Raw genomic sequence first — 18799 nt, 5'->3', positions numbered from 1 at the left:
AGCACAGGCCCAGCAAGGCCTGGGGGAGCCAGGGTGGAGCAGCCCAAGCGATATAGGTTCATGCCAGTGCCCACGTGTGATGTAGGGGGCACTCCAGTAACCGCCATCCTGTCCCTGCAGCCTGGGGCTCTGGAGATGTTGGTGCTCCTCTGGCAGCTGTTGCTGGTTCCCGTCCGACTGGGGCGGAGGCTGCGCCGTGCTCTGTACTGTGCACTGCAGCCCCTGGGTGTGCACTCGGCGCTCTCCTGGTGGGCGCTGCCTACGGGCTGTGGGTGCTGTGGCTGATGCTGACCAAGGGGCTGTGGCAGGTCAGCTCCTGGGATGTGTGCGAGACCCCCCCACCGTGCCTCGTGGACACCTCTTACGGGGAGCGCCGCTACTTGCAGCTCAAGGTGCATCGCAGGGGCCGGGTGGAGGGCACTGGAGCCACTTTGGGAGGGTCCTTGTACCGTGGCTCCTCAGTAACCCACCTCTGGGCTGAAGTTTATGGTTAAGGTCTCTGCTGAGTTGGCTTTCTGGGCTCTTGTGCTGTGGCAAGGGGTCTGGGGTAGGGGAGCCAGGGCACGCTCACAGTCTGTGAGACCCTTGCTGCAGGGTCTGAGCTAGGAAGAAGGCTGGGGCGGCCATGGCTCCTTCCTGTGCTATATGGAGGATCTGTGCAAGTTAGCCGGGGGATTGTGCCTGTCCCAGTAGAGATGCTGTGGCTTGTATGGGGCAGCAGGGTTTGCATGGCACATGATGTGACCCTTCCCTTTCTCTCCCTGCAGGGCTCGGGGCTGTGCTTGCACTACGTCATGGCCGGCCCGGAGGGGGCCCCGCTCCTGCTGTTCCTACACGGGTTCCCCCAGAACTAGTAGGTCCATCCAGCTGCTCCAGGGTGGGGGCGGACAGGGGCACAGGAATGGAGATGGGTGATGGGCATGGGGCTTTCCTCTCCTCTGAGGAAGGTTTCCTTTAGGGACTGGCTGAGCTTGGTTCCTGTGTGCCAGGCATTGTGGTTACAAGGAACAGATGGGGGGGGTCATGTGGGGGGTGGGCAGCTGCTCTGGGGTGTGGGGGGTGGCACCCAGGGTGGTGGGAGCAGCGGGGACTCAGCCATGCTGCTGGAGACACTGAGGGCACAGCCTCTGGGCAGAGCAAGGGTGTCCAGAGGGGAGCGGTGCAGTCACTGTCATGTGGGATGCTTGCGCCAGCCTGTCTGGCAACAGCTGCCCAGCTTGACCTAGCCCCATGCAAGGCCTGGCCCAGGCTGCCCGGCTCTGGGCCATGGTGTAGGTTCTGCGGGCTGGGCCCTGTGATTTGGGTTGTGGGGAGGGGGCAGAACTCACCCACACAAGGGGGATCCCGTAGAGGCAGAGGCTCCTGCTGGCTTTGGGGATTGGGATCTGACAGGGCCTCTGGAGTCTGTCCCTGAAGCCAGGCCCAGGAGCTTGTGTTGGGGGGGGTGCAAATATTCAGCCCTAACAGCCCCAGTTGCCTTTTCTGCCCTGATGCCAGCAGAAACTTTGTGATGAGGGGCAGATCACCCATGGGGCTCCATCCCTCACAGTCCAGCCTCCTGCCCTGACAGTGCTGTGGGCAGGGAGGCCCCCCCCACTGTCTGACCCACACATGCGTGTGCCAGGTTCTGCTGGCGCCACCAGCTGCAGGAGTTCAAGAAGCGGTTCTGGGTGGTGGTGCTGGACCTGCGGGGCTGCGGTGCCTTGGATGTGCCCCCCCCCAGGAGCAGTACTACGCATTAGAGGCGGTGGTGGAGGACATGCGGGAGGTCATTGAGGAGCTGGGCACTGCCGATGAGAAGGGTGTGTGTGTGCTGTGGGTGGAGGCTGCCTTGGGGCTCGGGCTGGGCAGGGAGTAGAGGCTGCTTCAACCCAACCCAGGCTGGGGCAGGACTGTGCTGTGCCCCCTTTTCCCCACACACAGTCCTGCCCCAGAAGGGGCAGACAAGTCCCTGCAGCAGAAGGGCCACCCATGGGAGTGGAGAGAAGGGGCAGAGCAGCTTCCCTGGCCAGCTGTCCAAGGCTAAGGCAGGCAGTGGGGAAGGGAATGGGAAGGGCAGAGGGGGTCCCCAATGGCAATGGATGCTGGCCTGGTTCTGACTTGTGATCAGTCCAGCCCTTCTGCACTGCTATCTCTGCTCCATCCTGTCTGTCCATCTGTATGTCTGCCTGCCTGCCTGCAGGGGCCACCAGGGCCATCATGGTGGGACACGACCTGGGCGGTTTCTACGCCTGCCTCTTGGCCACTCAGTACCCCAAGCTGGTGGAAAAGCTCATCCTCATGAACACTACCCACCCTTTGTTGTTCCTAGGTGACTCCCTAACCCCTCCCTTGCCCCTCCACCTTGCCTCTGGGCCCAGCAGAGTCAGGGCTGAGGCAGCACCAGCAGCTGGTGGCATTTCAGCACAAGGGCTCCCTGCCCCACAGAGGCTGGGTCTCCCTCCCAGTCTCAGACCCTGAGCCCTGCTGGAGCCAGGGGATCCTCCCTCTACCTGGATTCCTGGGACACACTGGGGTGGTGGGTCCTGTGACCTCATGGCATCTGTGTGCCCCTCTCTGCAGAGTACCTTTCCCTCCACCCCTCGCAGCTGCAACACCTTTCCTACATGCTTCTGTTCCAGCTCCAGGGCTATGTTGAGCGCCTTCTGAACCTGGATGACTTCGAGGTGAGAGAGGGGTGAGGTGGGGGGGCGCAAGGGGTTGGGTAGGAGGGCAGAGGTGTTGGTAGCTCTCATTCAGCCCAGGGCTCCATGGGTGGCATGCTGCTGCCCCCAGTACTGCAGGTGCAGGCTCAGGGGGTAAGCACCACCCCATACATGCACAAGAGCTGGAGGGGCTTGGTTGCAGGGCCCTGGGGAGGTGGAGGGAAGCAGCTCAAGTACAACATGTGCCAGGGCCCTGGGGCAGAGGCTGGACTCAGACAGGCTGGTACCTGACGCTGAACAAGTACAAATGGCTGCACCTTCTGCAGTGCAGTGCCCCCTGTCAGTGCTATTCCTGTCCCCTTCTGCTCCCTGCAGGAGTCTGGGAGGGGAGCGTGTGTCGTCCCTCCCTCTCCCCCCACTCACACTTAAGAGCTCCCCAGCAGGGTTGGGGCGGCAGGGGGGAGAGGGGGTGCTGAATCCTGGGATTTCTCTGAGCCAGGGTTTTTGCTTTCCGAGCTGGTGCTTTGGTGCTTGCTGGAGAAGGAGCTCATTAACACCCTGTGCTGAAGACACCTGGGAGAGCAAGGTTCCAGGAGAGGATGGCACCATGGGGGTGGGGAATTACCAGCTTGTGCTGGGCAGAGTACCCAGGGCTAGCCCTGGCAATAGGTCTGGTAGGGAGCTGCCTGGGCACTGGAGAGCTTCTGGAGGGATCTGGAACAGTCCTCTCCTCACATGACACTCACACCAACATGTCTGGCAACAATCTCATGTAAGGCCGAGCCTGCCCAGCTCCCGGACCACCATGCAGATGCTTTGGGCTGGGCTGCATCAGCCAGACTCACTGTCCAGTGGGTGCAGGGGAGCTGAGATGGCCAGGGAGTTCAGTGCTCCTACCCACTCTCTTGGAGTCCAAACACAGTCCAGGTAGATCACAAAGCCACTCTGGTCTGGCTCCTGTGTTGGCCCTGCATGTCTCCCATCTGTCTCTGAACTGGGCAGGGCATTCTGCAGTGTGGCAGCACATGTGCCTTCCAGGCTGGGGGTGGAGAGAGGAAGTGTCCCTGGCTCATGGAGCCCAGCACCTGCTCTCAGAGGCCCTGTATAACTGTCTCCTACAGAAGCCACTCTAGCTTCAGTTCCACAAGTTTTCCTTTGCCCCATGAAGAGGCACTGCCCTGTTAGGAGTGCCATCCCAGGTGTTCTCCTTGCCTGCTGGGAAAGCATATTTGACATGCCCATGTGGAATAAATAAAATTACTGCAAGGTGGATGGATAATGGGCTCAATTACTGCAAGCATTATGTAATTATAGCTGGATCCGTGTCAGAATGGCAGGAGGTTTCTCCTGGGGCTCCACAGGGTCTGGTGCTATCTGGTGCATCATGTTTAATAATTATTTGGATGCCAGAATTGAGAGCTTCCTGAGCAAATGTGCAGATGACACAAAACTGGAAAGATTGCAAACAACTGAAGGATGGGAGTAGAATTTCATAGATTTCATAGACATTAGGGCTGGAAGGGACCTCAGAAGATCATCGAGTCCAGCCCCCTGGGGTCATAGGATCCCAGCAAGAAAAACATCCAGGTCTTGACAGATTGGAGAGCTGGGTTAGAGACAACAGGATGAAGTTCAGTGCAGACAAATGCAAGGTGCAGAAAGAATAATCTAAAGTGCAAATACAAATGCTGACAATGGGTTGGGTGGTAGCACTGCAGTGAAAGATCTGAGCATTTTGGTGGACCTCAGACTTCACATGAGTCTGATATATGATATAGCTACGAATGTAATTTTGGGCTCCAACTAAAGTTGTATTAGACAGAAGATATGGGAGGTGCTCTTGCCTATTGCTGATGCAATGGGGAGGACACGTGCCCCCCCCCCAGATTTCTACACTGACAACCTGGCATGGGCCTACACAGCTGCAGTCTGGTTGGAGCCAGGGCCCAGCACCAGTTGGGGATGGCAGCAGCAGCATGATTTCTGCACCAACAGCAGGGTCTGGGGCTGCAGCCCAGCTGGACCCAATGTCCAACAGCAGCAGGGGCAGTGGTGGTGACTGCAGTGTCAGTGCAGAGTTGTGTCCCCCCACTGTGGTGGCAGTGTGAATTTGTGCTCCCTCCCCCCCACCCACTGGCAGCATTTATGCATTGCCTATGATCTTGCCACTACTAAGTGCTGGTTAGGCCTCATCAAGACCATTTTGTGCAGTTCTGGACTCTGGATTTTAAGATGGATGTGGAGAAGTTGGAGAGGGCCCAAAGGTGGGTGAGTAAAACGATGAAGACCTTGGAAGGAGAGCCCTAGGAGGAGAAGCCGAGAGAACTAGGCATGTTTAGCTTGCAGAAAAGGTGCTTATGATGGGGAGTGGGGGTGGGAAATGGACATGATAGCTAGGGTTTCCAACTGCATGTAAATTTACTGACAGTTGGTTAAAAAAAAAAAGTCTAAAAATGGCTGTCAGTAAAATCCATAAATAAATTGAGCTGCCTGTGAAAACACAAAGGCTGCTGACTGATGTGCTTGAGGGAAGCTACTTCTTGGAAAGAGGCTGGAGAAGCAGTTTCATTGAAGGACAGACAGACCACAGCAACGCCACTACCTGGATTCCTGGGACACGCTGGGGTGGTGGGTCCTGTGACCTCATGGCATGTGTGTGCCCTCTCCCTTGTGTCTGAGCAGCAGAGCATCACCCTGCAGCAAACCTTCTCTCAGGGCTTTGTAGACCTCTTCCCCTTAGTCATGTGCTGCTGCTGCATCCAGTCCTGTAATACTTCAGGAAGTCCATACCCAGGTTGGGGTGAGAGTGAAGTTGGTTGAGAGTAAGGCGGGGGGGGGGGGGGGAAGGGCTCAATATGGTGCAGGGTATGGTCAGGATCATCAGGGTGTGGGGATGAATAGGGAACCCCTGAAATTGGGACATCATGGTGTAAAATAATTTCTGTAGATAAGCAGTGTTGCGCGCATGTGTGCTCTCTCTCTCTCTCTCTCTCTCTCTCTCTCTCTAGTTTGGTTGCTAGTAAAAAGTTTCGTGTGTGTGTGTGTATATATATATATATATATGTATATGTGTATGTGTATATGTGTATATATATGTATCTATATGTGTGTGTGTGTATCTATGTGTATGTATATCTATGTGTGTGTGTGTGTATCTACATGTGTATATGTGTGTATGTGTATATATGTGTGTGTATATATGTATATATAAAGTTTCGTGTGTGTGTATGTGTGTGTGTGTGTCATACACTAGAAACTTTTTATTAGCAACCAAACTTTTAACTATGCTTGATGTTAAAGCCCTAAATTTGAACCCAGACCTTCTAACTGGAGCCTGGCAACGTAGCAGGGCCTAGCAGAAGAGTTACATTTTAGATTATGTAAAAGATATATCAGTAAATAAAAAAAAAAGCATGTCACTAAAAAGTTTGGTTCTCAATAATATGTTTGCAGTGTCTGTGAAAAAAAAAATTCTTGGTTTGCCAACTGTGCTGAGAGCAGTCTGCAAATTTCTGAAGGGCAGCTTTTCTCCTTTGCTGAAGAGAACAGGACATAATGTAGTGCTCATGTCTACATGTGTGCTGTACTGTGAAGTAGACTAATTAGCTGTGGAGTAAAGTGTCACCATCTACACATACAATGGTGTTAGGCTGCAGTAAACTAACACTGCTGTAAGATAGTACTATTGGAGACGGTACTATCTTACAGCGGAGTAATTAACTGTGATTAAATGCACATGTAGGCACTAAGCATAGGTGTAAATTGTGCCTGGTCAGCTCAGGCAACAGAGGGCCAGACTCATGCCTACCACCTAGCCATATAGCTCTGCCCTTTCAGCATCCTCATGCCCCACCCAGCTCTGATACTGCCCAATGCCACCACCTGGAACCCAGAGAAGGGCAGGGCAGGAGCAGCCTTGGCATAAACTGCTTCCCACTGGCTCAAATTGCTGCTGTCCCAGGCACACGTGTAGATGCTGTGCTTAGGAGTAGTTTACTCCAACTCAAATTGCTCCGGAGTTTATTGCTTCAAATTAATTAAACATGTAGATGCACCCAGTGACTTGAAATTTCAGACAAGTTCATTTAGATTAAATCTCAGATGAAATTTCTTCACTGTTAGAACAGTGAAGCAGTTGAATGGACTGCCCACTGGAGGTTTCCAAGAGAAGGCTAGATCAGTATTGGTCAGGGATAGTTTAGGAGTAGCCTTCCTGCACTGAGAAGAGGCTTGGACCAGATGACCCTTCTGGTCCCTTCCAACCCTGTGTGTACCCCTCATAGACCTGGAGCATTATCAGGATGAAGGGGACACAAGGGTTGAAGTTCCAGACTTGTGCCAAGGGGCAGACAGGGTGGCTGCTGCCAGCGGGGAAGATTACAACACTGGGCATATGCACTGCTTGGGTACCCTGTCCCTGCAGAAAGTCAGGTTGGCTGGCAGGGATTGGGGTGTCCATAGGATGACCATCCCTAATTGGGTGGGACAGTCCCACAATGGGAACATCAAGTCCCGGTCCCAGGCTCCATTACTCTGGGAAAGCATTTGTCCCTGATTCACGGTATCGTGCAGGGATCAGGAAACAGCAGGTTTCCCCTTGCAGGCTGGCAGCATTCCAGCCTGCAAGGGGCTGCTTGGGGTTGCTGCGAGTGAGATGCAGGGAGAACCATATTCATGTGCATGCCTGCACACATGCATGTGGCTGGAAATACAGCCAGGAAGCATGGAGGGTAGAGGCTGCGGGTGCTGCCCTGCCAGGGCAGTGCATGGGGCCTGCAGCAGGGAGCAAGATGGAGCCACACACAGCTTGTCCAGGGGGCGGGGCGGCTCCCTGCTGCTGTGTGCACCCCCTGAGAGGGGGCATATGTCCTCCCAAATTTGTGTGCAGGGCAGGGGTGGATGCGGACTGCCTGCTGTGGGCTCTGGGCTCCCTACCATGCTGCCTTTTTCTTGGGAGCTCCATGCCGGCTGCGTGTCCCTTGCCTGTGCAGCAGCAGTGGGGCTGGCAGTAGCGCAGAGTTGTGCCCCCCTCTGCTTCTGGGTGGGGAGTGGGTGCATGGCCAATGCAAGGCTCCCAAGGGAAAGGCAGCAGGGCGGGGAACCCCAAGCCTGCAGTGGGCAGCCTGCATCCACCCCTGCTCTGCTCGGCTCGGTGGTCACCCTAGGTGCGCTTGCAGCTTCCCACTGCCCCCATCAGCTCAGGGTGGCTCCAGCTCAATTGTGTCTCTCACTACAGCTGCTGAAGTGGTTGTTGCTCAGCAAAAAGAACGGCATCCAAAACTACAAGTGCCATCTGAAGGAGCAGGACCTGAAGGCTTACCTGTACAGCCTGTCCCAGCCAGGGGCACTGACCTCACTGCTCAACTACTATAGGAACCTCTTCAGGTACAAGCTGCCTTCTCCCGGGGGGAGACCATGCCCTCTGCAACTCACTGGGGAGCGCCTTGTGATATCCTTGTGGGAAAGGAGCTCAGGGCACAGCCATATTCTGGCCCAGCCCAGAGCCAAGGGGTAGCCTGAGAAGGTCTCAAGTGATGAGCCCTCAGGATAGAGGGAGAGACCTCTGTATCTCTTTGTTCTCCAGAGGTACTGCCCCTCTTGTCATCCAGCTACTGATTGGCCTTGTGGTGGCCACTGACAGAATCTGGGGTAACTGTGGAGGGTGCTGCCAGCCCCCTGGGGCAGGACTAGACAGGGTTGCTGAGGGCAGCATGGGCACTGCTCTTACTTCCATTGCTCCATTGACCTTTCACTTCTGTCTGTTCATCCATCCATCTCTCCTTTTGCACTGCAGCAAGCTTCTTGGGGATGTAGATGGTGTGCTGGTGCCCACACTGGTGATTTGGGGGGACAGGGACCTACTCCTGGAGCCTGAGATATCCCTGCTGCTTGTGCCATACCTGTTCAGCAGCTGCCACATTGAGCGTATCCCAATGTGCAGCCATTGGGTGCCCGAGGACCAGCCTGAGAGAGTCAATCAGCTGATTTGGAGCTTCCTGCAGGACAATGACTGAGGCAGCTGTGCAGCTGAAGGGGTGGTGCTGCTCACACCTGGCACCAGCAGCCTGGGCTGCCCTGGCCAGATGCACAAAGATTGGCTCTGTCTCACACCAGAGCATGTGCAGGGTCAGGGGAGCTCATGGGGGCAGCTGTGGCAGGAACGCATGCAGTGAGCAGCTGGCAAGTGGCAGTGCCCAATGCACATGGTGACTGGTGGGGCCCTGGCTCCACCCAGCCCTGGGACCCTCTCCCTGGGTTGGGCTGGGTAGCACCAGTGGGGGTTGTTGTATTTCTTTCTTGGTGTCTCTATTCCAGTGTTGTGCTTTGGTTGCTGGCTTGGTAATAAAGGTCTGTTCTCACACAGGGGTGACCCCAATGGGCTCTATCTATTGACAGCATCTGTGCTGGGAACAGGGCCCAGTCAATCCCTGAGGAAACAGGGCTGGGAATTCCCTGTTAGGCAGCAGCTAATTGCAGTAGGTACTGCCGACTCCCAGTCCCCAGCCCTGTGCTGACCTATGGTTGCCAGTTCTCTAGAGAGACATCCCACCCATGTCTGTCCAGCTCACCCCACTCCCTGGGCTATGTGACACAGTTGGGGGAATTGGTGAACATGGCACTAATCATTGTGGATGTGAGGGTCACGCACCTCTCCAGGCAGAATTGCATATGTTACCATTCCTGGTGCTGGGATTGCCTTCCTGCTCTGCATTTTTGCAGCACCCAGCAAAGGGCAAAGACTGATCACCTGCCAGCCTGACCTTTGGGCTTTTGTCTCTACCCTCTGGTGAACCCAAGTGGAAGATGAAGCCTATGTCAAATGTGGCACATCTGAGAAAATTGACTGCAAGGGGAGATGGAGAGCTGCTGGCAGGGGCTGTTACCCGCTCCACACAATTCCCTCGCACACATGGCTAATACCCTCGCAGTGCCCAGTTGGCCCGTGACAGATTGATCTATCTATCTGTTATTATTATCTGTTGTTATTATTTACTATTAGCTCTTTTATACTGCCTTATCTGCTTATCGCATTTATCTTTCTGTTAACTGTTGTGTGTGTGTAAGCTATAATAAATTTGCCTTTATTCCACTCCCAGCTTTGCCTCCTTGATCCGAAACTGAATCAAACAGCCCAGTTGGCCTGTGATAAAATTGATACACTCACAGTGCCCAGCTGGCCTGTGACACACCATGGGTGCCAATGTCAGCTTGCAGGGATGCGTAGCTTTCCTTGACATAGAGAGCTACACCCCCGCCCCTTTTGTCCACTCGATCGCTCCTGTACAGGGTATAGCCATCTATACCCGTGGTCCAGTCATAGGTGGAGTCCCACCAGGTCTCTGTTATCCCAATGACATCATAGTTATTTGCATTGTGCAGGAGAACAAGTTCCTCCTGTTTATTCCCCAGGCTCCTGGCATTTGTGTATAGACATGCAAGTGTCCCCTTGGGGGCCCTTGCCCTGCCTACATTTTGTTCCAGGGCTGGGGCTGGGGTGGGATCCCTTATGTGCCTTGGCCTGCTGGCTTTGCAAGGGCCGCTCAGTGGGTCAGCAGTGGCAGTAGTCCCCCTGTCCCCCAGCGGGCTTAGTTTAAAGCCCAGTGGAGCAGGTCAGCCAGTGTGGCTGAGAAGAGCCTCCTCCCCAGTGGAGAGAGGTGGAGGCCGTCCCTTCCCAGCAGCTTACTGCCTCTCTCTCCAAAGAGCAGACTGTGGTCATGGAGGCCAAAGCCTTCCCAATGACACCAGCACCACAGTCTTTGGTTCACTACCTCGATCCTCCTCTCCCTCCTCAGCCCACAGCCCGAGATTGGGAGGATCAAAGAAAACACCACCTGTGCCCCCAGACCCTTTAGGCCCGCACCCAAATCTCTGTAGCACTTCATGACCCGGCTGGGAGCGCTCCAAGCCGTGTCATTGGTGCCCACATAGATGAGGAGCATGGGATAGTGGTCAGTGGGCTGGAGGAGTTTAGGGATCTTCTCCACAATGCCTCGGATGTGGGGTCCCGGGAAGCGGCAAACTTCCCGGGCTAAGGGGTCAGGGCGGGAGATTACCCCCTCAGTCCCCTCAGTGTGGAGTCTCCCACAACAAACACTTTGGGTTTGGTCTTAGGGAGAGCGGAGGTGGTAGCTGCAGTTGGGCCTGCGTTGCCTGTGGGAGCTGGCAACTCAGCAGGCTCTGCTGGGGCTGCAAGAGGTTCATACCTGTTGCAAAGCTCCAGCAGGGCAGATGCAGTGGGCCTTGGGGCCCTTTGCCACCTTAGTCCAAGCCCTGGGCTGGACAGTAAAGGAGGTCCCCGAGTCCTCCCTTATCCTGGAGGGAGACTGTGGTCTACCCCCTGCTTCCCGGGGGAGAAGGGCCTGGCAGTAGGAGTCAATCTCCTGCTCTCAGTCTCTAATGGCGCACAGTCTCTGGACTGCAGCCTGGAGCTCCTCCAGCTGGTGTGCCAGAGACCCCAGTAGGGAGCCGACCCCACAAAGGGAGGTGGCCATGCTCCCGGGCCCCAGAGCCTGAAAAGGCGACAGGCAGCCCCTGCAGCCGAGAGCCAGGGGCTCCGTCTGTGTGGAGCTTGGAACCATGGGCTCCGACTGGGTGGCCGTCTCTGAGGCACCAGGTGGGGGCTGCAGACCCCGAGGGGACCCTTGGGGTGCGGCATGTGCCCATCCATGTCATACCGCTGGTGGGCTGGCTATGGCTGGGACTGTGTACCCTGGGGGGCTCACAGGCAGGGCCTTGGGCCCTCCTGTGCAAACTCCATGCTAACTCATGCGCTGGGCCCAGAAGCACACCTGTTTGTGCGGCCTGTTCACGAGGCTCTGGTCATGCGGATCCCTGCGGGGCTGGGCGAAGTAGGAGCCCGGGGGGGGGGGGGGGGGGGGCGTGACCTTCCTTGGCACTCTTAGCCCGCTTCCAGCTGACTAGGTCCCTTCCTCCAAGGGCCCCTGCTTACCTGCAGGCAGGCTGGGGCTCGTCGGGGGTCCTGGGGTCGCTGCTGGGGTCCCTAGGCTCACGGGAGTGCAGCAGGCTTACACCCACACATCTTGCACTAGAGCTGGGACTCTTTTCATAGTTTCATAGTTTCATAGTCGGTAGGGTCGGAAGGGACCTGAGCAGATCATCAAGTCCGACCCCCTGCCATGGCAGGAAAGAGTACTGGGGTCAAACGACCCTGGCCAGGTGTTCATCCAGCCTCCTTTTAAAGACCCCCCGGGTAGGAGCCAGCACTTCTTTTGGAAGCTGGTTCCAGATCCTAGCCGCCCTGACAGTGAAGTAGCACCTCCTGATGTCTAGCTTGAATCTACCCTCTGCCAGCTTGTGACCGTTATTTCTTGTCACTCCTGGTAGTGCTCGGGGGAACAGGGACTCCCCCAATGCCTGCTGGTCCCCCCGACTAGTTTGTAACAGGCCACTAGATCTCCCCTCAGCCTTCTCTTGTGGAGGCTGAACAGGTTCAGATCCCATAGCCTCTCCTCATAGGGCCTGCCCTGCTGCCCCCGATCATGCGGGTGGCCCTCCTCTGGACCCTCTCCATGTTGTCCACATCCCTCCTGAAGTGCGGCGCCCAGAACTGGATGCAGTACTCCAACTGTGGCCTGACCAATGCCACATAGAGGGGGAGGATCACCTCCTTGGACCTGCTCGAGATGCATCTGTGGATGCATGACAAGGTATGGCTGGCCTTCCTGACCGCGTCCCCACACTGTTGGCCCACATTCATTTTGGCATCAATAATGATTCCAAGATCTTCTTCTGCCTCTGCACTGACAAGAAGGGAGTTCCCCAGCCTGTAGGTCTGCTGCTGGTTTTTCCTCCCCAGGTGCAGCACCTTGCACTTGTCAGTGTTGAAACCCATCCTGTTCTCATCCGCCCACCCCTGTAACCTGTCCAGGTCTGATTGCAGCCTATTCCTCCCTGCTAGCATGCCCACATACCCCCACATCTTAGTGTTGTCTGCAAATTTGAATAGGGTGCTTTTTACCCCCCTCGTCCAAGTCACCGATGACGATGTTGAACAGTGAGGGTCCGAGGACTGAGCCCTGGGGGACCCAACCACCCACATCCCTCCAGGTCAAAAATGACCCATCCACCACCACTCTCTGGGTGCGGCCCTCCAGCCAGTTAGTGACCCATTTGACAGTGTAGGTGTCGATGCCACAGTCCCCTAGTTTTTTAATGAGAATGGGGTGGGAGACCGTGTTGAAGGCCTTCCTAAAGTCCAGAAAGACTACGTCCACTGCTACCCCTGCATCTAAGGATTTTGTGACCTGGTCATAGAAGGCCACCAGGTTGGTCTGACAGGACCTGCCTCTAATGAACCCATGTTGGTTGCCCCTAAGCATAATCTCTCCTGCTGGCCCCTTGCGGACATGCGCCAGGATAATTCTCTCAAAAAGCTTACCCAGGATTGAGGTAAGACTAACTGGCCTATTGTTTCCTGGGTCCTCCTTCCTTCCTTTTTTGAAAATGGGAACCACATTGGCCCTTTTCCAGTCCTCTGGCACCACACCAGAGTACCACGAGTGCTCGTAAAGCCGTGCCAGGGGTCCCGCAATGACCTCTGCCAATTCCCTCAGCACTCTGGGGTGGAGATCATCAGGACCAGCTGATTTAAATACATCCAGTCCCTCCAGAAGTTCCCTGACTAGGTCCTCACTGGCCCTAGGCTTGGGTGCACCTCCCCAGGGGCCTGAAGGGGTCCCAGCAGGTGGGCTGATCCGGTCCCTGCTCAGGAAAATGGAGGCAAAGAAATTGTTAAATAGGTTAGCTTTGTCATCTGGTGTGACAACCAGATTTCCTAGCATGTCTTGCAGAAGCCCCACATTACCCGGTACCTTCTTTTTGCCACCTATGTATTTAAAAAAGGACTTCTTGTTGTCCTTGATCCAGGTTGCTAGGCCCAGTTCCATCTCCACCTTGGCCTTCCTCACCGCCCCCTATAGCCCCGAGCAACTGAGGTACAGTCCTCCCTGGTGATGGCCCCTCCCTTCCGTTGGGTGTACGCCTCCCTTTTAGTTAGGAGATGTTCCCATATGCTTTTGGTGAGCCATGGGGACTTTTGTGCCCCCTTGCCCCCTTTGATCCATGTTGGGATTACCTCCCTTTGGGCTTGGAGGATCATCTCCTTAAGGAACAACCACTCTTCTTGGACACCCAAATCCCCTCCCCTCCAGGACCTCTGTACCTCCCTGACTATTCTCCTTACCTCATTGAAATCCGCCCTCCTGAAGTCCAGGGCTGCTGCCTTGCTGCAGGCCTTTGCCACCTTGTGTTGGATGGTGAATTCCAGCAGGCGATGATAGCTATCGCCCAGGTGGTCGAGCACCTGCAGCCCCCTCACCAGGTCATGGCCTGTGGCCAGCACCAGATGCAACAAGGCGTCTCTCCTGGTGGGGCTGTGCACCTCCTGGGATAGATGGAGGTCCTGTATTTCGGCTAGGAACCTATGTGAACAGTCAGACCTGGCTGACTGCTCTTCCCAGCAGATATCTGGAAAGTTCAGGTCATCCATGATGACCATGTCCTTTGACCTAACTACCTCCGTGAGCTGACTTAAGAATTCCCGGTCTAGCTCTTTCCCCTGGTTGGGTGGTCTGTAGAAGACCCCCACTGTTAAGTCCCTTTCCCCTCAACTTCCTTGTATTCTAACCCAGAGCACTTCAGTGTGCCCCTCATCTGACCTTATGCTACTTGTTGAGGATGTGTATTCCTCCTTGATGTAGAGCACCACACCCCAACCTTTCCTCCCTGTCCTGTCCCTCCTATACAGCCTATAGCCCTTGATATTCACTGCCCAGTCGTGTGTTGGGTCCCACCACATTTCTGTGAGCCCCATTATGTCTGGGTTGGTGTCAGCTAGCAGGAGGGCAAGTTCCTCCTGCTTGTTCCCCATACTATGAGCGTTTGTGTAGAGGCATTTGAGGCCTCCTGAAGATGTGTACACTGGCCCCCTAATTTCTGTACTGCCTGGGCCCCTGTTGCTTACCTGGGTATTTGTTCTGCTCGTCGTTGGTCTAGGCTGGGCTGTTCTTACGGGTGTCGCTTGGTTTAGTGGTCCAAGGCTTCCTCCGCCCTCATCTTCCCCTTCCCCCGACGAGCCTAGTTTAAAGCCCGCCGGAGGAGATCCGCCAACCTAGAAGAGAACACAAGATTACCTTTGGGGGAAAGGTGAAGCTCATCCTACCCGAGCATGTCTCTCGTCGTAATGTGCAGGTCGTTGTCTAGGAAGCCGAAGCCTGCCTTGAGACACCATTCCCGAAGCCACCAATTGGTCTCTCTGATGCAGGTCTCATGTCGTCTTCCATGTCCACTCACTGGTAGGACAGAAGAGAATACCACCTGTGCCCCTATCTCCCTCAGCACACCCCCCAGAGCGTGGTAGTCCGTCATTTGTTCCAGATGTTTTTGTCTATGCTGTTCTTCTCTTCCCCATCTTGTCCTGACCACAGCTTTCTGAATGACTTTTTTCCCCCTCTCACTGATTCCTATTGTGTGCCAGTAAATCTTGCCATGTTGAGTTTATTCACACACTGGTTTCCACAGGGAAGAGGTGATAAATGGTTCCTTGAAAAAAACAGCCTTGAGGGCTCCTTGGCAAAAGGGTGGAGGGGCAGTGAGCCAAGGCAGCAGAGTTCAGCATGAGTCACAGAGAGTCATCATCAGGAAGGAGATGGGGTGAAAAAAGCGCAGTCTGCCCTGGGATGCTGGAGGACCTGGCAAACTTTATCACCCTATGTATGTCATGCCACACATTCAACTGAAAGCCTGATACAAACAAGCTGCAAAGACATTTTACATTTAACAAGCAACATTGTTGAGGCTGGACCACCATTTTTAGACTCATTTTTGGGTGATAAATTGCTTGAATGTGTAACATGTTACAATTTATTTCATGCTTAGCACCTTAATCGTGAGTTAAATATAACATCTGCCAGGGACCTAAATCAACAACTCTATGACTATACATTTCACATGAAGTTGCTAAGAAAATACTGTTATGCTGCAAGCTATTAATAGTAGCAACAGTAGTTGCAGGAACATATTTGAAATTTTGAGCTATAAAATGCATGCTATCAATTGTGAGGGAATACCGGTGATTATGTAATAAACTGTTAATACCAGCGCCTGTCCTAGCAACTCTTCTATACTGTTAACAAGACTATTAATCATTGCATTTACCCCCTGAAAAAGCTTCTGTGGAGACATGCCTAAGCCAGAGCCTCCTAGCACAGGGTTCAACAATGTTTTGCAGGGTGGCTGGGGTGGTGGAGAAGAGGATTAGGGCAGGGGCTCTTGAATGTAGCTTAGCTCTGTGTCCAGACTGCTTGTAACCTGGTTAGTGCTGCCACAGCTGGAGCCAGTCACCATGCTCCCCCCATAACATGCTCAGTTCTACTGCCACTTCTCCCTGCCACCACACTGCTGAAGGCCTCTGCTGCAGAAACACCACAGAAGCCTTCCCTGGTTCCACAGATTGCATAAAATGGCTCCATGGGCCAAGGTTGCCAATCCCTGTATCAAGCATGTTTCTTTTGGGCCAAACCCCAGGCTTTGTGATCAGGCCAAGAGGGTTATTACACAATTTACAAGTAATATGAATTTCCTTGTTAAACCAATGTTGATAACCTGCAAGGCATGTTGTGGACATAGGAAATTGATAAACTGTAACAGGAATGGAGCCATCCTACATTTTCCAGCATAGATTCAGATGCAGGATAGAAGAGTAGGCCTGAGGCTGGCCAGGGCTGTAAAATAGGACATGCCTCTGGAAGAGCATTGGTAGGCACTTGAGAGGAGGTTACTTGAGAGAGGGTAGTAGTAGGAGCTGTGAGCAGTGCTTGACCTTAGCTGATACACTTGCCAACACTTGTGTCTACTACCTGAGTACCAGTATGTGAGACCTTGTCTTCCTGCTGAACATTTTTATATGAATAGATACACTCCAAACATTGCCTGGATTAGCAAGAGGTACTCTGCTTTATCTATTGATCCTGTACTTTATGTTTTCCTTCTATTAGACCAGTGGTTCTCAACATTATTAGACTTGTTAGACTCAGGGCACCCCTCAGAAAAGTCTCAAGTCTTAGCTGCCACTCATTCCATTACTGTGAAAAAATAATAGAGCAATTATGCTGTTGCAAAGTTCTCAGAAAGCCCACAATAGGTCAGAATGGTTTTGACACTGGATTCTTATTTGAAAGCTCTGGGTTGAACTTGTGAATCAGTGTAGGTGTTTGCACATCTAACAGAACTAATATTGTGTGGCACCCTTAGAGGATCTCATGGCACGCTGGGGGGTTGTGGCACTTTGGTCGAGACTCGCTGTATAGACTAATTAACTGGATCAACTGCTTGAAATCAGTCAATAGCTACATTCATTGCTGTTGCATGAAAGGATGTGATCTTGTCTTGCACATGCAGTGACTGAGTTTTCCTCCAGCCCTGAGAATTACAGCTCCTCTTTTGTGTTCATTGGGGAGGGGCTTGTGGTGTCCTTGACCTGGAGAAGGGTGGATCTGCTGGGTCTGGTGTAGCTGGATCGCCTAATGGATGGGGCATGAGTTTAATAACTGCAGCTACAGGACATGAAAACAAAGTGGATAGAAAACTGGCTGGAACATCAGGCTCCGCGGGTAGTAATCAAGGGCTCAATGTCTAGTTGGCAGCTGGTATCATGTGGAGGGCCCCCAGGGTCAGTCCTGGGGCTGGTTTTGTTCAGTGTCTTCATCAACACCCTGGAAGATGACATAGAGTACACCTTCAGTAAGTTTGCAGCTGACACAGAATATGAGCCAACAGCGTGCTCTTGTTGCCAAGAAGGCTAAAGGCATACTGGGCTGCATTGGTAGGTGTGTTGCCAGCAGGTCAAGGGAAGTGATTCTTCTCCTCTATTCAGCACTGGTAGGGCCACATCTGGAGTCCTGTGTTCAGTTTTGCCCGCCCCTGCTCCCCCTCCCCACTACTGAAATGATGTGGACAAATTGGAGAGAGTCCAGGGAAGGGCAACAAAAATGGTTTGGGGGTTGGGGGACATGACTTATGAGGAGAAGCTGAGGGAACTGGGTTTATTTACTCTAGAGAAGAGAAGACCAAGGGGGGATTTAATAGCAGCCTTTAACTACCTGAAGTGGGATTCAAAAGAGGATGGAGCTGGACTGTTTTCAGTGGTGGCAGATGACAGAACAAGGAGCAATGGTCTCAAGTTGCAGCAAGGGAAGTTTAGGTTAGATATTAGGAAGAATTTTCTCACTAGGAGGGTAGTAAAACACTGAGACAGGTTACCCAGAGAGGTGGTGGCATCTCCATTTTTGGAAGTTAAGACCCAGGTAGACAAAGCCTTGGCTGGGATGATCTAGTTGGGGATGGTCCTGCTTTGAGCAGGGGTTGGACTAGAGACCTCCTGAGGTCCTTTCCAACCCTTATTTTGTATGATTCTAATATATTTGTTTTCCTGTCAGCCTACACAACATTTATAGCACATCACCATTCTCACATCCTTCATTTAGCACCAGTTTGGCATTTTACCACTAGCTGGCATTGCTATCTTCCAGTTTGGTATTGCATCAGCTTGTGCCATGTGAGTTCAAGATCCATTACATCACTGCTGACATTGAATAGGCCTTAACCATGGCCTTATATTTCTGAAGCACTCATACTTACCAGTGTAATCTCAGAGCGGCCTGACAGATGCTTTTGAGATGAGTTAAAGTTACAGGTGCTTTGGGTTGAAATGGTTCACATTTAGCACTCAAAACTATAGGTATTATTCACTCAGTAGATATTATGAAAGCCACCAAACTCTCTTGTCCTGCCAAGGAAGGTTATCAGCAACAAGGGAAGTAGTGAGTGACAAGATAAATATCAATGTTTAAACAGAGCCCTAGATCAGTGGAGGTGAGGGGGGCAAACTTTTTCAGCAAGCATGCCATAAATTAAGCCTGATGCCCTCCCTAAACATCACTCTGATCTCCTTTCCCTGGTTGATCTGTATCTCTGCTTTCTGCTCTATGCCCTGTGCTCTCTGCCCAATTTGCTACTCTGAGTTCTGCTCCCTGCCCTATCTGCTGCTGTGCTGCCTGGTCCCTGCCTGATCTGCCATGTCCAGAGGCTGCCCATGCCCTCACATCATTCATACTTTAACAGACAAATTCTTTAAC

At 53.4% G+C, this 18799-nt stretch overlaps 1 pseudogene; it reads left to right on the top strand.

Annotated features, from left to right (window-relative positions):
- The first annotated feature begins 284 nt into the window (after nucleotides 1–284).
- LOC102567566 (epoxide hydrolase 4-like) lies at nucleotides 285–9735 on the top strand (annotated as a pseudogene).
- The last annotated feature ends 9064 nt before the right edge of the window (nucleotides 9736–18799 follow it).

This window comes from Alligator mississippiensis, chromosome 8 (genome assembly GCF_030867095.1).
Source record: "Alligator mississippiensis isolate rAllMis1 chromosome 8, rAllMis1, whole genome shotgun sequence".
Lineage (NCBI taxonomy): Eukaryota > Metazoa > Chordata > Crocodylia > Alligatoridae > Alligator > Alligator mississippiensis.
The sequence above is the reverse complement of the archived record's forward strand: the minus strand, read 5'-3'. Positions and strand labels throughout refer to the sequence as shown.